The following is a 22644-nucleotide window of genomic DNA, read 5'->3' on the forward strand; positions in this document are numbered from 1 at the left end:
AAAAAAAAGTCCTTAAAAGAAAAGGGTGGCAATACTTTAAATTTTAACTAGTCCTGGACTTTTAAGAAGCCATTCTTTGTTCGCACACAAGATTATACAAGGGATGGGAGAGAAATACTTGCCACATGTACATCAAAGGCTTTGGATTCCGCTGTGGTAAAAGATCTGTGCAAAAAAAATAATCACAAAGGAAAAGAAATAGACAAGAGGTATAGAGCGGTGGTTTAAAATGAGCAGACGGACATTGTCAGCTATGAAAACATGCAGACTACCACTGGGGGCCGGGGAAAAGGCAGCTTAGTGGCATTGAAAGAAATGAACCTCCTCACTCTGTTGAAGGTGTGGGACAAAGAGAGCTCCCACTGATGGCCGAGGAGTGACAAAAATGTGGCTAGTGGCATCTATTAAAATCCCAGGGTGGCTGGGGAGGGTGGGGACTGTGGAGCAGCAGAGTGAGCTCTGTGGACCCCAAGTCGTTGTAGATGCCTGAACTGCTTGAAATGCAGCTTAGGAAGGCTTGAGAGGCTGGGCTGGACTCAGTGCCTCATGAGGATGGTGTTTCGGTGGGCATCGGCCTGGTCTGGAAAACCACATGGCTGGTCCTGAAGTACTGTGAGGAAACTAGGTAACTAACTTATGTCTGATGTAGTGTCCAAGAGTTCAACTCCAGCCTACCAGCCACGCAACAGGATCGAGCCCCAACTACCCAGCGGAGGACACGGTGGCTTTTTTTTTTTTTTTTTTTTTTTTCTGGGTAGCCATGGAAGGCAAGCGAGAGCTCAAAAAAACTCTGGGCAAGGTCAGGTCCAATCCTCCCCCTTCCTTGCTCAGAGGGGGCCAAAAGCAGGCATATTTCCTTACAATCTTGTCACAAGACAAGCCTCCTCCAAAGAGGACACCGGCTGGTAAGAGGGCCTTACGGAAGATCTTGCAGCCCTTAGAAGCTCAGACTGCCAAGATCGAGACCCTGCGGGGACAACAGAGTCTGGTGGAGGTTCTTCCACACCTGTGACTGTAGCGTGCCCACCCCTCCTCCCCACCCTAGCCTCCCACTTCTCCTCCCCCTCCCCTGGTGCTGCACCAAGTACGTCTGCTCTTGATCTGATTACAGATCGAAGAGAGCACAGCCTCAGTGCTGAAAAGACTTGGACGGAGACACACCCCGATGCGCCAAATATAGCGAGCCTTGAAGATACGAACAGTGCAAAGCCATGATTAGTCAAGAGGCCAGAAAAAGATGAAAGCCCAGGCCTCGAAGCAGAGGCTCGGAAAAGGAAGCCTGATTATGGGCAGCAACACAACAAGTGCCAAGGTAAAGTGGAAAGAGGAACTCTAAGGTCCTGTCAAAAATCAGCTTTAACATCCCAGGGGGGGGAGCCAAGGCAGGCAGTGAGGTGTGGCTTCAGTGCTCTGGGTTAGTGCTGAGAGCAGCTGACAGGGGTCAGCCAAGAGGAGCTGACCGGTTGGTCTGATAGCGACCAAAGGGGACTGCTGCCCATGGCAGCCGGCAATTAGAGAAATCACTCAGCAGACTTTTCTCTGGGAGAATGAAGCTTGATTCACTGGGGCTGGTACTCCCTGTGGGCAGGGAAAAGCTCTGAACTCTTTTAACTCTTAGGGGCCGGCAAAAAAGAGGAGGAAAGAAAATTCATGCTCGAGCGTGTGCACATGCACGCATGCGCACACACACACAAACTGAGAGGGTGAATTAAAAGACAGACTCTAGTAACTTCATGTATACAAATACATATGTACATACATGCATGCATACATACATACAGATTTGGTGGATGGAACAAAGCTCCAACAGCTTTATTTTTCCTTCCATAGCCTGTATATCTCAGCAAAATCTTTCAAGCAGTATAAAATTACAATGCGACTATGTTTCAATTTTCTTCTAGTGAGCAATTATGAGAAAACAGTGGATTTCCAATATATTTACAAGAAAATAGCATTACATAGTACAGGTTAAGGAAAAACAAAACAAATTATTCCCAAGAGCCCACGTGCATTAGTAACTAGGTGACTCGTTACAGATTAACAAAGCATGAGCAAGCAAGTTTCTCTTATTGGCAGGTGGCAGTCTGCGGTTACAAAGATAGGGTTAATTATTTTATCACTTATCTTTAAAAGTAACCTTACAAGAATCTTAAAAGCATCAGGAGTCTAAACTTTTAAATAAAAATCAGTCATACCTATTTCAAATCCCCAATTCCATATCTATTCACTAGCAATGCTTATTAAATCCTATCCGGAAGCTGAGGGCAAAAGTGGGGATACGAAATCAGTCATCACCAGTCCCACCTCAGTGACAGTCACAGCAGCCAGGCTGTCGCTGTTCTTGTTCCCTGACCGTAAAGGTCCTAGCTTAACTCCTAAGAGTGGGCCTTTCTGAACTCCACGTTGTTCCCTAAGATTTTCTACATCAGAGCCAGTAGCAGAAACATCCTAACCTAACTTCACCAACAATTTACTTTCCCAAATGTTTTCTAAGGGTGGCGATCAGATTGAATCACTAATCTGCTCCAGCAGCAACGCCTGAACCAGATCTAGCATTGTCATTCTGAGTGCCAGAGATACGGCCCAGGGAGGGGCTGGAAGCCCCGTAGAGTTTTCAGACAATTCGTAGATTAGGAGGGATGGGAAGGCAGCAGGTAGAGCTGAACTCCATAACAGCATGACGTCCTCCGCCCGTGCCTGTGTAAGGCAAAGCCATGCTAACCTTTGGGACACATTCCACGAGTTCTAAAACCGTTGGCCATTCCTCCTGCCCGGCTCTTGGCAGAGGCCAGAGTCAGAGGCCATCTCGGAGCCTCCGAAGTACATAGGGAAAATGGCGGCTTTAACTGAAAATGTTCCGGGCTCCTACCGGACCGTGTGCCCAGCAAGGAGGGCATCTTGCTTATGCTCCTCTTTTTCTCACTGTAAAGTTAGCTGCTTGTTTGGGAACCCAAAACTTACAGGGAAGCATGGGTAAGAAGGCGGAGTCTAAGCCCGGATTTCACTGCACAGCAGTTTCCAATGCTCAATTCTCCCCACAGGGTTTTATTCCTATTTACGTATAATGAAGTGAAATTCAATCTAATAACATTTTCATTATGACAATAAAAAACAAAAAGACAAAATCCCCGCGTTGTCCCTTTTAGGCACATGCTCCATCCACCCCACATGCGGAAAACACTAAACTCAAATGATATCCACTAACTGATGTGTAAACTGTCGTCTCTGTGCCTCTGGGTACAAATTATACAGCTGTCAGGAAAGAAAATACGGATGGTGATTTATTTCGACTAACGTAAAACGCCAGTGGATTGTCCCACTTTAAATTATTCCTGTGTTAGAATTCCTCCTCCTGTAACATGCCCTGCAGGTCGCCGTTATCCTTTCTTTTGACATTATTTACTTATTTAAATATTTATTTATTTATTATGCTTAGCCCAATGTGATTTTCTTTCTTTTCTCCCCCCCCCCCGATATTTTTAATTTACACTTCTAATGTTATCCCCTTCCGCGGTTTCCCCATCCATAAACCCCCATCCCCTCCCCCTGCTTCTATGAGGGTGTTCCCCCACTCACACACCCACCCCTTCCCCGCCCTGACATTCCCCTTCACCAGGGCTTCGGGCCTTGGCAGGACCAAGGGCTTTTCCTATCATTGATGCCCAACGAGGCCATCCTCATGCGTTATTCTTTTATAGCACAATATTTCAGCAGCCTTGCTTTGCCCTAAGGTTGGAACCCTCCCACAGCGCCGAGGGAGAAGGGCGTGTACTTATTTCATCCTGTGATACAGTGTTAAAGAACAATGTCGAGACAGGACCACGTGCTAGAGTGCAGTATTTAAAAAAAAAAAAAGGATGGGAGCGGGGGGGGGGGATGGCTGGGAGGATGATTCAGCTGTGGACGGAAAGTCGGCAGAAGACCCTTCCTTAGTCCGGTGGCACTCTGTATGTCTAGCGCTCAGACAAGTCTTCCTAGGCTCGCAGTCCAGACTGCCTGAGCACAGTAAAGCCAGCCAGGAAGAGACACATCCTCGCCTTCAAGTCCCCCTCTCCCAACCTCCATTCCTGTTGAGAAAGTGGACAGGCCTTCTTGGTGTGGCTCTCGAGAACTCCCAAGAGGCTCCTGTTCCTTCTCCTGCAGCCTTTCAGTATACACCTACAAGGATTCGCTTTCCTCTGCCCAGCCTACACAGAATCCGTGCCCTAAAAGGTGTGCTTGACAGACCTGGCGGCTGACCCACATCAGGGTGCGTGGCCACAGACCTCGCAGGCGCATATCAGGGCCCTTCCAACCCAACCCTTACTGCGGCTGCATACCTAACTCAACACTCAGACCCAAGTCTCAGAGCCCGAGGAAAGCCCGGCTTTCTTTCTTAGCATCAAAATCCCTTGGTTTCTGTATGAGAAATCTGTGTTTTCTGCTCAAGAGAGCTGAAGACATTTGTCCCATAGACTTTCAGTGAATACCTCCTACAGGCCAGGGTCTGGGTGCAGCTGTGTATGTGGGGGGAGGGGAGGGAGGGAGACATGGGAGAAGGGCGCGGGGGGGGGGGGCGGGGGGGCAGAGCCGCACCCTTGGTAGTGTTTAATTTTTAGCATAACAGGCAAAAGTCAAGTTAACTCATAAATACCTAGTTTAAGCACTGTACGACCTGGCAGGGCTGTAGAGGGCCAGGATAGGTAGGAGTGGGGTTGACAGTGTGTTCTAGGAGGTTCCCTCCCTGCTCCTCCTTGTGGGACGGTTATGGTTCTTAAATGTTGGGGCCAGAGTGAAGGGTTCGTCTGTAATGGGCTTATTTCTTACCCTGTTCGATTTTATTACAGTCCCCTCCAACTTTAACAGAAAGCCTATTTGGTTAATCCGATATAAACTAAATCTAAACTTCGACCTCCAACAATAAAAATGCTACTTCTCTCCGAAGACCTGAAATGCGGATGAAGGGCCTGCTAGCTTCATATTCTGGGTCCCTAACTGACTTCTAACTCGACTCTAAGCATCACAGCTCAAAGCCCGCCAGGGAGAGGTCAGGCCTGTTATGGGCAGCTAGCCCGGGGTCCTTTCTCTGGAGAGAAGTCACACACTCCTGGTACCAGCTTCTGCGTGAGTGGAGCCAAGTTAGAGCTCAATGCGCAAAATCTAACCACTGACTTCCACCGTACTCAATTCTGTGCGGATTCCCATTTTGCAGGAATCGCTTTAATCCCCGCTGCAGGTCAAGGTTAAGTGTGGGCTTACTGTACGTCTTGTTCTAATTCCTACAGGTTATCTGACTTGAAAATGGAGGCAGGCCACTGCAGGTCCACGTGGGGGCCGTCTGCAACCGAGCACTGTGCACCTCCAGCGGCTGCCCGCCTTGCCCGCTGCCGCTCCGTCTGCCACTTCCTGGATTCTGAGCAGGACCTCCATGCTGCTCAGGCTTGCCATCTACAATATTAAAGGCTTGCTTTTACTTTAATTTTCTTTTTTAAAGAGAGAAATTAAATGTCACAGCCCGGAGTCAAGTAAGCAGCCGAGCGCTCTTGGATTCAGGAGGCCCTGCATTAATAACGGTTCACCGAGGAAGCATTTCCTGTTTATACGCGGAGCTAATGAGTATCCATCAAGTCTGTCAAACGCACTGAACGCCAAATTCGAATGTCAAACCAAATGTAAGAGGTCACACATTTCCTTTGCTAACTAAAAGTGTGATTCATAAATATTATTGCTACCAAGTTCTCCATCTACACCGTTTGTTTAGGAATATGCACATTAATATAAATTGTGATTACGTTAAATGGGTATATTATATCCTGTTTTAAGGGCTAACAGCAGCATGAATTATGCTTTACTGCAAAGAAGGCTTGATTCAGCAGGGGCTCTCTGCCTGAGCTCCGCCCGAGTCTTCCACTCCCAGGCAGGGTCGTGCACATCCATTCATAAATACTTTACATTATCCAGCTCTGCTGAAGACTTTCACTCCTTCAGCTGCCTTATAAAAGAGCTCTTACCATTGAGAAGGTCAACTAAATGGACGTAAACTTCAGACCTCGTTACACTGAAAACTAAGAGTGAATGGGGCGGGGGGGAACCCAACCAAACAGTCTTACAAAAAGCTAGGGTCTTCGACTCCATCCCCAAGCCCAACTCCAGAATCCAAACCAGTCTGAAGTTTCGCATCCACACATGTGTGGAGAGATGTGACAGCTGGGGGCCGCCACGTGAGCACCAGGAAGGAGCCATGGAATTAGGGAGCAACATTTCGTCCCGCTTCTGTCTAACCTTTGATTCGTCTACTGTCCTCATTTAAAAAAACAAAACAAAACAAAACGAATACATGTAGACATCACTTTATACTGCTTTAAGACGCAGTGCTCTCCGAGGGATACAAGACAGAAGTGGGTTCTGATCTAAAGTCTCAGAGTGGCAAACAGCACAGGCCAGTAAAAGGACAGACACATGGATGACAACCGGAATCCAGGCTGACCGTTACTGGTCATGCTCCATGGGTTTGAGAAAGGAGTGCAGATTTGCTCTGCAGTCAATGAAAATTACCACCAGTGACCCCCACTCCACAAATATAAACACATGGATAGCCCTTCCCTTTTCAGGCCTGGTCTGATGGAGCTGCTCCAAGAAGCAGGCTGGGAGTTTAGATTCAAGTCTCAGCAGAGCACAGCCAAGCCAGACCCACATCTAAACAAGCCAGAGACCTCAGGCCACCATGTCCAGAGATCCTTGGACCAAGCCAGGAGGAAAGAGGGTGGGTTAGAGAGTCCAGAGAAAGGCTGACTCACCACTGGGTCTGATCCCTTGCAAACCTTCCAGAGGGAGCCTGTTGGACACCATCGTAGCAGATGGCTGTGCAATGAAAGCGTCTTTGATGTCACAGAACAGGGGAAAGGCTAAGCTGGGCTTCTGAGAGAGATAACCAAGATGACTCTCAGCTTTTGAAGTCTGTTGGTGTTTCGTAGGCTCCTGCTTCAGAAGACACAGCAAACAGACAACAATGGTGCTTGGATTTTCTGGATATCACTACAGCTGCTCCAACGCCCAAGCCAGGGGTGGCCCAAACCTCTCTTGCCCAGTGGCTTCCCTTGAAGGTTTACACTCGAGAGCAGGAGCCGCAGAACAACAGATTAAGAGCGCACGGCGCCCGCTGAATGTTTTAGGTTTGGTTTCCTCCAATAGATGTATCATAGCAACCCCCTCCCCCACTGTAAGATAATTTGGGGGACAGAGAGATGGCTCAGCAGTTAAGAGCATCGGTGTTCTTGCAAGAAAACTGGGGTTCAGTTCCCAGCACCCACGTGGCAATTCACAACCACCTGTCACTCCAGTTCTGGGGGATCTGACAACATCTTCTGACCTCCACTGGCACTGCATGCCCGCTGTGTACCCATGTTACATAGATGCAGGTTGACACTTGTACACATAAACGTAAATAAAGCTTTCTTTAAAGAGATAATGTTACATTATTGTTACCTTAAACCCTATACTGTGACATTTGTTACCTGAGATTTGAAGGTGGGTAAAAGAAAATGGCCTCTACATCCCATGTTCTCTATGGGGATTTATACAATACGATGGATGCAGTGGTTTTGTCTGTGCCCTCGCTTTTGCAGGGCTGGAGATTGGACACGTGGCCTTGCTTATGCTAGGCCAGGGCTCCGACACTGACCTACGTCTCTGATCCTCTGTTGGGTTTTGATGAACATAGGTAAACACGAGACGGGCATCACCCGTAAGGCATCTCCCCTAGGATCAGCCTTGATTTGACTTCTGCCACACACATTCATTTTTCCCCTTTTATCCTTTCTTGAGGGTAACTGAACTAGGCCGCTTCTTAGACTCCAGCTGTGTTTGTTTATTCGCACGTGTGTCATTCACCAATGGTATTGCACATCCTAAATATCCTACCGTCTCCTGGCATGTTGTCTCGTGCCCCGATGAGTTTGTGTGTTCTCCACCAATTTGCTTTTTTGTTTTGCTGCTGATTTAGTTTTTTATTGTTTTAATTTATTGTATTAGGGATCAAACACAAAGCCCTGGCCATACGAGGCAATTGCTCTATTACTGAATTACATCCCCAGCCCCTTGGTTACTGGAGATAAGGTTTGGTTGTGTAGCCCAGGCTAGCCTGGAACTTACTGTGAAACCCCAGGTTGGCCTTGAACTCTCAGCTCCCCCCTCTCTGCCCTTTAAGTGCTGGGACAGCAGGCACGTAGCGCAGCGGCGTGCTTGACCCACTTTTCTAATGTTGTGAATGTTCTTATTCAAGGGTTTATTATGGTGACGTATTTTTATTTCTCTGAGGTTAATAGCTGGGATTAGAATTTCTAGGTCACAGGGTATATGTATTTTTAACTTTGAAGGAAATGCCCAGCCTTCCTAGGTTGTCATACCACTTCCCACTCCAACCAGTAACACATTAGCATTTAGCTCTTCCATATCCTGCCCCAACATCCAGGGTCAACTGTTCTCACCTCAGCCTTGCCAGTGTCCAATGGTGACTCACAGGACAGACTTTCTACTTCCCCAGTCCAGCGATGTCAAACACTTATTCATGGGTTTCTGTGTTTAGATACAGGTTATATTTGTCCAGAATGATCCATGTGTTGGAAGCCTGGCCTTCAGAGTATCGTGTGTGAGAGATGGTGGACCCATTAGAGGTAGGGTGAGTGGGACATAGTTAAGTCACTGAGCGCCCTATCCTCAGATGAGTTTGGTACTGGCCTTACCAGGTGAGTGAGCTGTGCTCTGGGAATGGGGTATTTTGGCCCAAGTCTTATTTTGTCTCTGCCTTCCTGCTTTCCCATAGACACTCTCCCAATGGTTATGCATGCGTGAGTTTGTGTGTGTGTGTGTGTGTGTGTGTTTTGTGTGTATGTGCCATGATGATTCTCTCATTATCTGACAGACACTGAAGTAGTTGGGGTATCCACATTGTGTCTTCCAGCCTCACAGACTATGAGCTGCCAAGGCCTCCTTTCCTCAGAAGCACCTGGCTTTATACGTGTGCTCACTAGACACACGGATACCCTCTCCACATGTGCTACCTAGCCATGTGTGCTCACTAGACACGCATGTTCACTAGACACTCACCTTCTTTGAACATTCATCATTGATGGTTTAAGCTTTTAAATCTTTCTAAATGGAAATCGGTTGCCAACCGCTCCTGTTGGCAAACTTTGTGGCTAACCCATGAGAGTGTCAGCTGAGCTGAGATGTTAAATTGTGACGAAGTCTAGTGTATCAGACTGTCCCAGCTGGCTGGAACTTTCTGTCACTTCTCTAGGAAGTCTTCTGCTGCCCCAAGGTTCAGAATTATTCTGTCTATTTAAAAATAATTTTATTATTTCAGGTCAAGACAATGACTCAGACTAAACAGACTTTTTTTTTTTCTTGGTTCTTTTTTTCGGAGCTGGGGACTGAACCCAGGGCCTTGCACTTCCTAGGCAAGCGCTCTACCACTGAGCTAAATCCCCAGCCCCTAAACAGACTTTATATGTGGTTAGAGTGGGAGCATATAAGTATGAATTTCATAGATATTCAGTTGTGTTTATATCATTTATTAAGTTATTCCTTTTCTCTTGGATCCACAGGATATTCTTATGGAAATCACCCACATGTCTGTGAGTCTGTGTGTGAACTGTCTTATTCCTTTATCTGTTTATGTGCCCTGTCGCCAGCACCATTCTGTCTTGATGACCACAGCTGTGTAGTCCCCGTGGACATGGCTTCTGTATTTGTTCCACTGTTTCAGAACCGCTTAAGCCACTCTGGTTCCTTTCCCTTTAGAAAACACTAGTTAAAATCATGGTCAAAGAAAATATCTTGGAATCTCATTTAAGAACGAGTAGATTGGGACAATTGACATATGCGACCTCGCTGGCTTTTCTGTTGCTGTGATAAAATGATGACCAAAACCCATCTTGGGGAGGCAAGGGTTTACACTTCCAAGTCACAGGTCCTCAGTCAAGCTGAGGGAAGCCAAGGCAGGCACTAAAACATGGCAGGAACTGAAGCAGAGACCATGGAGGTACACAGTCCTTACTGGCTTACTCCCTGGGGCTTACTCAGCCTGCTTAAACTGGCTAGGACCTGTTGTCCAGGGTAGCACCTTGCCTAGAGGGCTAAGCCCTCCCATGTCAACTATTAATCAAGAAAACAATCCAGCAGAGACTTGCTCACAGGGCGATCTGATGGAGACAATTCTTCAACCGAGATTCCTCCTCCCTCACAGATACGTCTAGGCTTATATAGAATTGATAAAATCCACCCAGAACAGCAGCTTAAACTAAGCTGAGAGCCTCTGACTCCGGAACCCTGTGTAGCTCTCTCATTTGCCTGGTTTTCTTCCAGAAGCAATTTCTATTTCTAGTCACGTATCTTCCATTAAGCACTTTAAATTTTTAGACTTTGATACGTATTTTAAACTTCACGTTATTAAATGTTCACTGCGAATGCACTGAATTACAGCTATGCCATCTTTTAATTTTTATTGATTTTTAAGTTCTTTCCTGATTCCCTCTGCGATTTCGTCTTTGTTGACACATGGTGTGGACGTTAGGGTGTGTGATTTCATTTCTAAGCATTAGAATAATTTCCTAGGCATTTTATTGCTATCGGGTCCAGGGAAATGTCTTCGTGGGTGGAATCCTTGGAAACGCTCTGATTTATTTGGGCTGTTCCATGTTTTGCCTTCAGGACACCCCACGCTCACTGGAGAAACGTGTGCTCTTTATGGAGTGGTACGGCTTCTAACTGTCAAATAGCTCAAGTTAATGGCAGTGTTGTTGACCCAGTCAGGGTCAGTTTTGTTATTGCCACAACAAACACCTGAGAGAAACAGTTTAAAACTTAAAGAGAGAGACAGACAGAGACAGAGAGAGAGAAAGAGACAGAGACAGAGAGACACAGAGACAGAGATTGATTTTGGCTCATGGTCTCAAAGCTCTCAGTCCAAGACTGACTTGGATCCATTACTTTGAGTCTGAAGCCAGGAAGAAGGGTCATGGGCATGATGGTTTGTGCCAAGGTGGCCAGGAAGGAGAGGAGGGGGAGGGAGGAGAGAGAGGGGAGGGAGGAGAGAGGGGAGAGGGAGGCGAAAAGGGGAGGGATAAAGGCATAAAACTAGAGAAACCCTTCAAAGCACACAGCCTACCATCTCTTACAACTAGGTCCCAATTACCACGGTTCCACCAATCTTATAACTGCCATTCAAAGCCTGGATTCACAGTGGATTAAACCATTGATCGGGTTAGAGGTTCTGTGACCTGTAGTCTCCAGAGGGCCTCAGAGGCACCCAGAAGCTTCCTTTCTAAGCCCCAGGTGTCTCTCTCCAGCACACTTCCACATGCTGATTTTTCCGCCTGTCAGTGGCTGAAGGAGAAGTATTAAGTTCTTCAGCTGTGAGCGGGGAAGGCACGCACACACGGCACGGCCAAGTTTTGCTTCATGTACTTCTGTTCTTAGGGAGAAGTAGATCTCTTCCATGGGTTAATCCTTAAATATTATCGTAAAGCGCCCCCCTCGTCTCTTTGTCTTGAAGTCTGCATATCATAGTCTGCACCAGAGCTTATCTATTTTCTTGTGCACAGTATTAGCATACATTAAAAAAAATCTTCCTTTTGACTCTGTGTCTTCATGCTGGATGTATTGTTTCCTATAAGGCACGTACAGTTGGGTCTTGCATCTTTAATCTTTGCTTTTAATTGGGATGTTAGTCTATTTGCTATTAATGAATTTACTCACCATATATATATATGATCTCATATATATGATCAAATATATATCATATGTGATCTCATATATATCATATACCTCATATATATGATCTCATATATATCTCATGTAATGATCTCATATACTTTCATCCATAGATCTAAATCTGAGCTCTATTTTATATGTTCTCTTTTACTGTTTAAGAATTCCATACATGCATACATACAATGTTTTGATCAAATCCAGCCCCAATCCCTCCACACACACCCCTCCCTGTTCTTTTAACTCTTTGATTTCTTCTCCATACAACCTACATCCTGGAGACTTTTGTTTCATACCCTATATTAACATCATAGTCCTACATCTCTGAGCTGAACTTCTAGAAATTTCTCTAGAGACCATATTCTTTATTCGTATTCATCACAACTTACCTCCAAAAATATTCCACTGCCACACTAGCTACTTAGAAACTTTGTGAAAGCAAAGATTGTCATATACGTGTCCTGCTTATTCATGTATGGTTTTTTTTTTTGTTTTTTTGTTTTTGGTTTTTTTTTGTTTTTGTTTTTGTTTTTGTTTTGGAGCTGGGGACCAAACCCAGGGCCTTGCGCTTGCTAGGCAAGCGCTCTACCACTGAGCTAAATCCCCAACCCCTTCATGTATGTTCTTAAAGGCTGGACATTGACATGTTTCTTTGTCATTTTTACTCTGCCTTCAAAGAATTTCCAAAGGTGCCTTTAACTCACCTTTAATCATCTAGTTACTTTTTTCACATCTGTCACCAAACAGAAACAACTTTAAGGAAGGCTAGCTCTTGGTTTGGAGCCCATCACGGCTACAAAGGCTTGGTGGTGGCAGCTTGTTGGACGCAGAAGCACATGGCAGCTGCTTCCTCAATTCTCAGAAGACCAGAAACAGAGATGACAGACAGTGTACCAGGGTATAAACCATCAGACACACCTCCAGCTAGACTGCACAGCTCTGGAAACCAGCGCCAACCAGCAGCTGGGGACCAAGTATTCAAACACATGAGCCTGCGGGTTGCTGGACATCCAAACAGGACAGATACTCCCCGTGAGGGCCACTCCTTCCTAGCAGAGCAGGTTTCCCTCTGACACCACCCCCTGTCTGCATCTAGAAGTCCTGACCATGAGAGACATGACTGTAGTTCTTGCCTCCTTAAGATATCTTCTACGCTCATCGCTTGGTATCGTCACTGGATCTCAGGGATCGGACTTTCCCTGTTTGTCTTTCCCAGCATGCTAAAGCTGGGGGATTATACTAAGTTCTGCTATATCTGACAAAAAGTTACTTTTATTTTTGTAATTGTTCACCTCCAACTTCTCTTTCAGGCTGATATAATTTTCTTTAATTTAAACAAAAATAGGACTTTTTCTCCCTTGATCTTTGTTATTATCAATTGGGCCATGATCCCATTATAGATTCTCTGTGCTTCTTGAGCCAAGAGGTTTTGGTTTTTCCTTAGTTTTACTGCCTCCACCTCCCACCTGCCCCCTCCTCCTCCCCCACCCCATCTCGCCATCTAGCTCTTCTGCCGTTTTCTGTCATCTTCCTCCAGATCTCTGATGACGCATCTGTTAGAACTCCCAGAACTCAGATAGTGTCTGGGTGTTTTTTTTTTTTTTTTTTTTTTTGTCTGTGTCCTACTTTGTTTTCTGTTCCTGTGATAAACAAAGTGAGAAGGATTTACTACAACTCCCAGGTCATACATCCATCACTGGAGGAGTTGATCAGGAACTTCAGGCAGGAACCTGGTGGCAAGGACTGAAGCAGACACCATGAAGGAATATGGCTCATTTGTTTGCCCAGATCCCTTTCCTATATAGCCCTGGCCCACTGGCTTAGGGAATGTCACCGCCCACAGTAGGCTGGACCTTATTATCAATTAAGAAAATTCCCTACAGGTATGTCATGTCCATAGGTGATTCTGATGGTTTTAAATCCTCAACTGAGGCTTCCTCTTCCCAGAAGTGTCAGATTGACAACCAGTATTTGCCATCACAGTTTGGTTTTACTTCTTGTTCCGGCTCGGATCATTTCTAATGATCCTTTCAACTATTGAGTCCCAGTCTCCCAAACCCATCAACAACAATGTTCATGCTTGTTCTGTCTTGTAGCCCTAGTTATTCTTACTTCGTATTTTGTCTACTTTCACAACTCTGTTGTTCACATATGTTGCCTGTCTTTTCATTAGATCTTTTGGCTTATATATGAGTACACATATATTAATATATATACACACATATACATATTCCATGTCTAATGTCTGACAACTCCAGTATTTTGGACAACTTTCATGTGATTATTTTACATCCTACCGACCATATCGTTGTTTGTGGGATGTGTGTGCTTGGCAAGTTGATACCGCGGGTCACACATTATGTTTATAAAATATAGTAGAGAAGAGGCAAAATGCACTTTAAAATGGAGAACTCTTTCAGTCTCTTCATGCGTGAAGATGACTTGGTGTCTGGTTTGTACCCAAGCTGGATTTGAACTTGCTCTAGCTGCGTTCAGTGGCGATCACACGCCCGTGTTCACTGTTAAGCCTAATATGACAGTTTCTCTCAATTCCCCCACCAGTGTGGTGGCTCAGATAATAATGGCCCCCAAAGGCTCATGTGTTTGAATGCTTGGTCCCCAGATGATAGCACTATTTGGGACGTGGGGCCTTGTTGGAGAATACCATGATTTTATAATTTTATAATTTGACCTTGCTTACTGTTCATATTATTCTCTCTCTCTCTCTCTCTCTCTCTCTCTCTCTCTCTCTCCCCTCCCTCCCTCCCTTCCTCCCTCCCTTCCTCCTTTCCTTCCCTCCCCCCTCCCATCACAATATAACAGAGAAATATCTACCACAACATCTTGCTCTTTTGGTGAACTCTACATTACAATTCTCACTCAGCATTACTGCCCATCTAACAGCTGGTTGCTGCCACTGTGACTCCTCTCAGTCAGAATTTATTTAGGCCACCCACCCTCTGGGCCTTAGAAAGGATCACCAATTGCCACCTTTCTCTGAGCAGCAGGAGCAGATAACCGTGGCATCACATTCAATGAGGGGAAGGCCTCTGGCTCTCATTCAGCAGGAGACAAGAACTTCCCCTTACTCGGTGAAGGCTCTAAGTGAGAGCTAGTCACCGCCCACCCTCCAGCAACACTGGACTCTCGACTGTTCCCCAGGCATGGCTCAAGGTGCTTTCTCTTGGTTCTCCTCTCAGGCTGCAGATGAGACCTCAGTACCTGGGCCTATGTCACTAGCAGACAACCTCACCGTGAGGGAGCCATGGGTGGTTCTCTTGGGTTTCCTGCTTAGCCATGCCCTAGATCGATCCTTCAGCATAGGCATCCATTATCCCCTGGTCTGCCCTAACTCTTCCTTTAGGCTCAGAGAGGCCATGGACTAGACTAAGACAAGGGAACACAGCCTCCCTGTGCCTGCAGCCCCCATGAGTTCTAAATTGTACTGTGACTCTTATAAATCCATCACACTTCCAGGAGTTGGCTACTCTCTTCCTCCTTCTCCTCTCCCTTCTCCTCCACTTCTTCCTTCACTTCCTCCTCTTCCTCTTCTACTTCTTCCCCACTTTCTCCTCTACCACTTCCTCCTCTATTTCCTCTACTTCCTCCCTCACTTCCTCCCTCACTTCCCCCTTTACTTATTACTCCTTCACTTCCTCCTCCACTTCCTCCTCCATTTCCTCTACTTCCTCCTCCACTTCCTCCCTCACTTCCCCTTCCACTTACTACTCCTTCACTTCCTTCTCCTCCACTTCCTCCTCTACAGGATCACTTCTTCCTCCACTTTTTGCTCCTTCACTTCTTCCTCCTCCACTTCCTCATCTACTTCCTCCTCTATTTCCCGTCACTCCTTTTTCTCCCCTTCTTCCTCTCGTCTCATTGCTCTATGGAAGATAAAATAACCGAGTCTCATTGGAGGGCCAGCTTTTCAGTTTTAATTCATTATGCTACCTCATATTTTCAAAGCTGCTCTGAAATAGACTAGAAGTGATCTTGTAAACCATTGACTTTTTTTTTGTTTTTAGTTATTAGAGTAGGAGTACTATTCTCTTGTAGATTTTACTTTCTAAGTAGAAGCCCTCACCAAGTATGAGTATTTATAAATAATAATTTGTCTTGAGCTTGTATTTCAGGCTTGTGATATGATTATTTTTCATACATTACTTATTTACCGAAATCTTTCCCTTCCCTGTGAGTCTCATAACTGTTAGCATACAGGGTCGTTCATATACTGGAAGGAGGTCAAGCACTGTCAGGGTCAGAATCATAACTACGAAGAAACAGCCACTGTGCACTGGACACACGGCAGGCAAAGCAAGAAGTGTCTTATAAGCTGTGATTTTTTTCCTCACAACTCAGTGAACTACATATGGCTATGAGGTGAAGAAATTTATGCCGGGAGAAATTAAATGACTTTCCCAAGCCATAGCACTACCACTTGTGGGGAATAGAAGACTTGAGCCTAAGCAGGCTGGGTGCTGGAAACCACATTCAACCTCTATGTGTTTAGGGGTGGGTGTGGTGGGGGCATTAAATATTTCTTTAAACTGAGTTGAAAGACTGACCGTCCAGGAGAGCCCCACAAGTGTTCGGTCTGCAGGAGAGCTGCAGTGCACTGTGGGTCATCAGCTAACAGACCTGAAGAACAAGCCTGTGGTCTTGAGAGAAAAACGTCCCCTGACTAGGAATTTAGCAGTGGCATTTCCCAGATGCATGGCCTAGGAGAGAGCCCAGCCTTCTTAAAACAGTTCTAGCTGTTCAAAGCGGGATTCCCTTCAATCATCTGTAAACAGCCAAACACTGAGTCAGGGGGACAAGCGATCAAACGTCCCTTAATCTCCTCTATCAGCTACTTTACTTCCACTCTGAGAACATGCCTTGTGCTGCTTCCTGGACCGCCTGCCCAGCCCTTCCTTGGCTACCTGGGATTCTGGAAAAGCAGAAATGTGTTTTTACTTACACAAGTCTCTATCTCAGGCAGATGTGTGGGAAGATAACCAACGGTCTGATCAGCTCCCGCTCCGATGGCCGCCACGGGCTATGTTGGAATTCATCCCTGGGATAGCTGTGGTTACTTTCTTTAAAGGGGGATCAAAACATTGATATTCATCCAAGAGTTCTGCTGGGTAACCTGAGAGCAGATGACGTTCATTAATGGGAAACTCGCAAGGCGCTTGCCCTCGTGTTCTTAAGATTCTTCTCAACATTCCTCAGGGAGAAGTGGACCCCTTGTCTGTAAGCCCTCCTTTTATAGAAAGGCTTGTATCACAGGCTAGCCCTTCCAGGATTACAGACTTAGCTCATAAAAATAGAAGTTCACCTCTAGGAACACAGAAAGGAGGCCTCTCTTGCTTGTGTTTGGAACATTGCATTCTGGGCTCTTGCTGGGCTTGAAACACTTAGAGTAAGCCCATCGGTGAGTGCTGAAAGGGAGGACTCGGGGATCCAGGACATGTGACATGGCATAGGGTCTGGATTTGTGTGACCTGCTTGTGTTCTTAGTTTTGCTGCTGTTAACAGGTACTCTTACCCTCCTCAGTTTCACTCTGAGTCTCCTGAGGTCAGGAATGCTAGAGGGTACCACTTAGCAACCAGAAAATAATGGTTGAATCAATCAATCAAGGAATAATCAAAAGGGTAGCCCTGGGAGGAGGCCCCCAGATGCCAGTGTCTGCTCACACTATCTCCATGGGGTGAAGGGATGGTCCTACCCATTCACTGAAGCAAGCAGTAATTACAGTCTGCCTTCCATTGGTTTACCAGCAGCTGGAGGCTATGAGTCTGCTAGCAAGGCAGGATCCCATACAGAACGCCTAATAACAAGGCAGAAACAGTGGGTTATGGTACTATGCAGCCTCCACCTCTACCTCTATTTCCTGTAGCTGTCACATGCCTGTTCTTGCTTGCTTTTCTCTTGCGGCAATGAAGCACTGTGACAGAAAGCAACTTGGGGGGAGGAAAGGGTTTATTTGGCTCATCTCAAGCCACTGAGGTTCATCACTGAAGGGAATCTGGGTGGGAACTCAAGGAGGAATGTGAGGTAGAAACCATGGAAAATTACTGCTGCTGGCCGGCTCTCTAACTTTCTCACAGGCTCACCGCAGCCAACTCTACTTCTCAGCACCACCTGCCAAGGGAATGGAGCCGCCCACAGTGGGCTGAGTCTTCCTATGTCTACCACAATCAAGACAATCCACTCCCCCAAGACACGCCCACAGGGCAGTCTGATTTAGGCAATCTTCCCCGTTAAGACTCCCTCCTAAGGTGACTCCAGTCTGTGTCAGGTTGTCAGTTAACTGGAACAACGGGTAAGAGAAGGCAAGCTCACAGTGTGGCTGAAAAGAATCAAATGAGATGCTGTCAATAAAGAACTCACATTAAAATACACCCAGGGCTCCAAAGTGGGGGGCAGAGAGGGGAAACAAACTGCATTCTAAGTGCTGGAAATGCTCTCACTGGAAACATAAGGTGTGTGAGCACAAGCAGCTGGCCAGACCAACGGGGACTGAAGCTCCCTATAGTAAGTAGCCCACCTGACACCATGACCTCAGCCAAGAGACCAGTCCTGGAAACGAGGCTGGTGGGGACCCGGGGATCCCTATGCAGAATGTGTACATTGAGACAAGAGGCCACTGTTATGTCCTTTCTAACACAGCATTGCTGGCACGCCTAGCCTCACGATAGCATTCCCTCTTGCTGGCTGCTAGGAGGCTCAGAGTCTAACTTATAGCCTTGTTCCACCAGGAGAATGGGCCCTCAGCATTTACCATACCTCGGGGCAGGATGCATGACTACCTTGGTACTGCCCTTCCCCACTGTGCCCACAGACCTACAGACACACACGGCTGACTGCTTCCCCGGCAGCCAGCCCTTGGCTTAGCTTGCTTTTTCCTCACCCCGGTGTTTCCTTCTTCAGTGCCTGTCCCACTACAGCGTGCATATTTCTCGGACCACTTCTGATCCCATCTTGTGCGACGCGGAGAGCATGACCTATGAGGGAGCCGCGGGAGCGGGTCTTTCCCACAGCCGTGGTGGTGGAACGCTCTGAGGCCCTTTCCTGCCCCGTTCACTTCCGGTGGTGAAGGTCCAGTTTGTCCTTAAGAGGCTTGGCTACCAGACTGCTCCCCAGATTGTGTTACCTCCAGGCCCCGTGAAACCGTTGCCTAGCAACGCCTACCAGCTTCATGCTTCTAAATCCCTTATTTGTGTCTTACATGCAAGCGGCACACTCTTCCCTGACCCTGGGCGGCAGCCTGCCCTCCCACACCAGTCCCTCCAGAGTAGGGCTGAGCCGCTTGTCTGGGTAGGTAGAAAGTCGGGAACGGACCCTGCTCTGTTCCTGACCAAGACTCCAGGCTGTTGAGCATAAGCACAGATAGGCGAGCGGACACTCTGACGCTTCGGGAGCTGCTGTGAATGCGCTGGGGGAGTCAGCCGAGAAAGAAACGAGGGCAGCTGAGGCTTGAATCCCAAACAGCTATTCCAGCACCCGCCACTTTATTCAGCGACTTGTTTGTTTCATTCAGAAATAAATGGAGGCTTGCTTAAGGTGGCATCTCGACGGTAGCAAAAAGAAACATGGTATTCTAAAACAAGACAGTTACCCCCGTCTGTGGAAGCAGAGACAAGGAGTTGTGTGGGGAAGAGGGCTTGGCAATATGTAGATTTCACCTGCAAATCTCAAGGAGTTGTGGGAGCCTCAGGGGAAGAACCCCAATCATATAGAGCAGGCTCAGGTGTAGACTAACTCTTGCTAACGCCTTTTCATGAAGAAGTTTGCCAGGCGACCATCTCGCTGCCAGGACTCCAGATTCACCCTGCCCCACCCAGCATCCTCCGGATTAACTCAGGCAATATCAGAGGAGGCCAAGGCCTCAAAAGGAAAGCGTCTTTCCTCTCGTCACCCGGAGGGGACGCTGTTCTCCCTCGTGCTGGGCCTAAAGCTAGCCAATGCCATCTGGCCTCTGTCTCCCAGCCAAAAGTTAAAACTCTAAACATTACGCACATAAAGAGCTGAAGAGTCATTTTAGCTCTTTATGACGAAATCTATTTTCAATAATAAAATGAAGACCAGACAAGGAGAGAATGTCAAATCAAGAAAACTCCAGAGCTCTGCTATCCAATAGAGCCCCCACGAGCCGCTTAGATCTGATTACATTGAAATTTAATTAAACTCAAATAGAATTTTAAAAAAATCAAGCCCTTTTGGCTCACCAGCTGCGTAGCGACGATTTCAAAACCTGAAAGCGACACTCAAGGCTAGTGGTTATCACTCCAGAAATGTATAAGGTTCTGCTGGCTGGACAATACTATTCTGGAACATTCCATGAATGGGCCAGGGTCACGGTGTCCTGGTGACAGGACCTGTTGGATGCCCATGTGTCCTTGACCACTGTTCTAACGTGGGCCAAGAAAAACTCTACAGCTAGGGCCCAAGCTATTCTGGAACTTGTCCTGACATTAATTCTCTCATTCTGAAGGGAAAAAGAACCTATGACCTCTCCCTCTGGAGGGAAACTATTTCCACACTGCTTTGTGACGTGGTGAGCAGAATGCTGCACCCCCCAGCCCCCCACACCCAGTAAAAGTATGCTTCCCCGGGACTTGTGATTGTGAATGTATTTAGAAAAATCTTTACAGATTAGTTCACTGAGAGCTCATGAGATCTAGACCATGCTGCTGTACACAGTTGTCTCAGGTCTTAAGACCTAGGTCATACTAATGCATGCAGTTGTCCCAGGTCTAGAGACCCAGGCCATGCTGCTGTATACAGCTGTCCTAGACCTTAAGATCTAGACTATGCTAGTGTATACAGTTGTACTAGGTCTTGAGATGCTGTAGTCTACAGCTGTCCTTAAGTCCAATGACAAGTGTCCTCAGAAAAAGGAAAGGCATTGACCGAGCCTGAGCAAGAGGCTCCAACATGTGGAGCTAGGCAGCTCGGAGCCGAGAAATGATGGCCGGAAGCCACAGTGAGCCTGGGACAGATCGTTGTCCAGGGTGTCCCCAAAGCAAAACGCTGTCCACACCTCAACCTTTGACTTTTGATAAGAGATCTTTGTTTTTGTGGCAATCCCTTGTGATGAGTCCTCAGAAACCCCTAGAAGAAGTTACTGGTAAATGAGGAGTGTATGAGTTTCCTCTTCCCATACAGACCTGTTCTGCATCTTGCTTGGCCCTGACTCTAGGGTCCGTAGCATGAGCACAAAAGCAGGCAGTAGATGAGTCTACAGACTAGACCCTAAAGCAGAGAGTATCCCACCTCGGCTCCCCAGCCCTTGGTTCGCTATGACTCCCTTCTGTACGCCGTCCATCACTAGTATGCATACACCACCTCTCCTCCCTCTCCTGCTGGCCTCTTCCCAGTTCTTACTCCAAAATTTCCTCAAAACCCACCTCCTTCAGGAAACTCCTCAGACCATCCATCCGGTGGGACAGCCTCAAGACAGAGCAGTGATCTTACGTTCTAGGCTTGCTCCTGCCACACTCTTGCTGTCACACACACACACACACACACACACACACACACACACACACACACAGCCTCTCCCCCTCCTAGGCCTCACTATCCCCACCTGCAGTGTGAAAAAGGAGGGCTGTGATCCAGCTCTTGTGAGGCCAAGTTCCCTGTTCTGCATCCCTTCCCCGCCCAGCTCCAACCTTAGCCTATCTCCACAGCAAATGTAGAGAGAGGACGTCAAAGAGCTGAGAAGGGGAGACACATTTAGAACGTCTTTAGATCTGAAGGTGAGCCTCCTAGACCCAGAACTGTTGAAAGAAGTCAGAGTTCTAAATCTAAGGGATACCAGCCATAATGAGGCCCAGGTACAGACGCCAATCCCCCAAGCCAAAGCACCTGCTCTTCGACTGTTCTCTTGTCTGAGCACTCTGTAGCCAAAACATATGGAGAAGTCATGAACCACAGAACCAACAGCACTAACCCAGTGTCAACACTGGCTGGGTGTCAGGGAACCACTGGGTCCCTTGTGAGTCTTCTGAAGTGACCACTCCCTTCCACCTTGGCTGACTACTTGGGTGACTCCATTTCATTGTCGCTTGCTATTGTAAGCAATCTGATCTCAGAAGCCTGAAGAAGGTTTGTGAGATGTTCAGACCCAGCTGGAGAGGACAGGGTGGCTGTGCTTGCAGAGAAGAGTCACTTACACCACACCACCCCCATTCTAGCACTGGGGCTCGGGCCTGAAGTCGTCTCTGAAAGCTTCAGTCACTCTGGTCACAGGCAATCTCTCGAGCTCACTGGCTTCTTCCTAGCCAAGATGGCAGACCTCTGGAGTGACCCAGAGTGGCAGAAGGAGGAAGCCTCACACATTAGCTCAAATTAAAATGAATGCCAGGAGACTAAATGTTCTGCGTAGTCGTTGAACTTGGTGTTTTCTGAGCACGAGGTACTGGCAGCCATGGGCAAGTGGCCTGCCAGCTGGTGATGCATCCGTCACTCCCAAGAATACACATGACTTTATTATAAACTGGCGTGAGTCATGCCCCTGCCTCCTTCCCTCGCTTCATCATGAATCGAATCATGAAAAGGTATGGCTCAATCATTTCTTATGGCCCGTAGGAGCTGAAGAACTAACAAGGACTTTTGTCAAGCAACAGGATGTCTGGGCAAGGCCAGGGGCTACTGGACACCAGAAACTCAGGCGTGGACTGGTGCACCGCATACTCCGTGTTGACGGACACCAGGCATCTGCACACAAACCAGGGTGTCACAGCAGAGAGGCAAGGAAAGTCAGATACACCCCGGCACACAGGCCTCGGGCCGCATGCTGCTTACAGCCTTCTAGAAGTCTGTAAAGTGCTCGTTCTCTCTGTATTTCTTCCCTCGATGGGAAGTTTGGAGCAGGGAATTGACCTGGGGTTTCTTCTACTGATACT

At 47.1% G+C, this 22644-nt stretch overlaps 1 long non-coding RNA gene across 2 annotated transcripts in view; it reads right to left on the reverse strand.

Moving 5' to 3' along the window:
- The window catches only part of LOC120097948 (uncharacterized), a 42240-nt gene extending 21918 nt beyond the window's left edge, over window positions 1–20322 (reverse strand). For both annotated transcript variants that reach the window (XR_010059063.1, XR_005495875.2), the window contains exons 1-2: window positions 18645–20322; window positions 16709–16879 (exon numbers count right to left, since the gene is read on the reverse strand). This is a non-coding gene — a long non-coding RNA (uncharacterized LOC120097948). The remainder of the gene's footprint in view (window positions 1–16708; window positions 16880–18644) is intronic.
- Window positions 20323–22644: the final 2322 nt, after the last annotated feature.

Source organism: Rattus norvegicus, chromosome 17 (assembly GCF_036323735.1).
Source record: "Rattus norvegicus strain BN/NHsdMcwi chromosome 17, GRCr8, whole genome shotgun sequence".
In the NCBI taxonomy this organism is placed as follows: domain Eukaryota; kingdom Metazoa; phylum Chordata; class Mammalia; order Rodentia; family Muridae; genus Rattus; species Rattus norvegicus.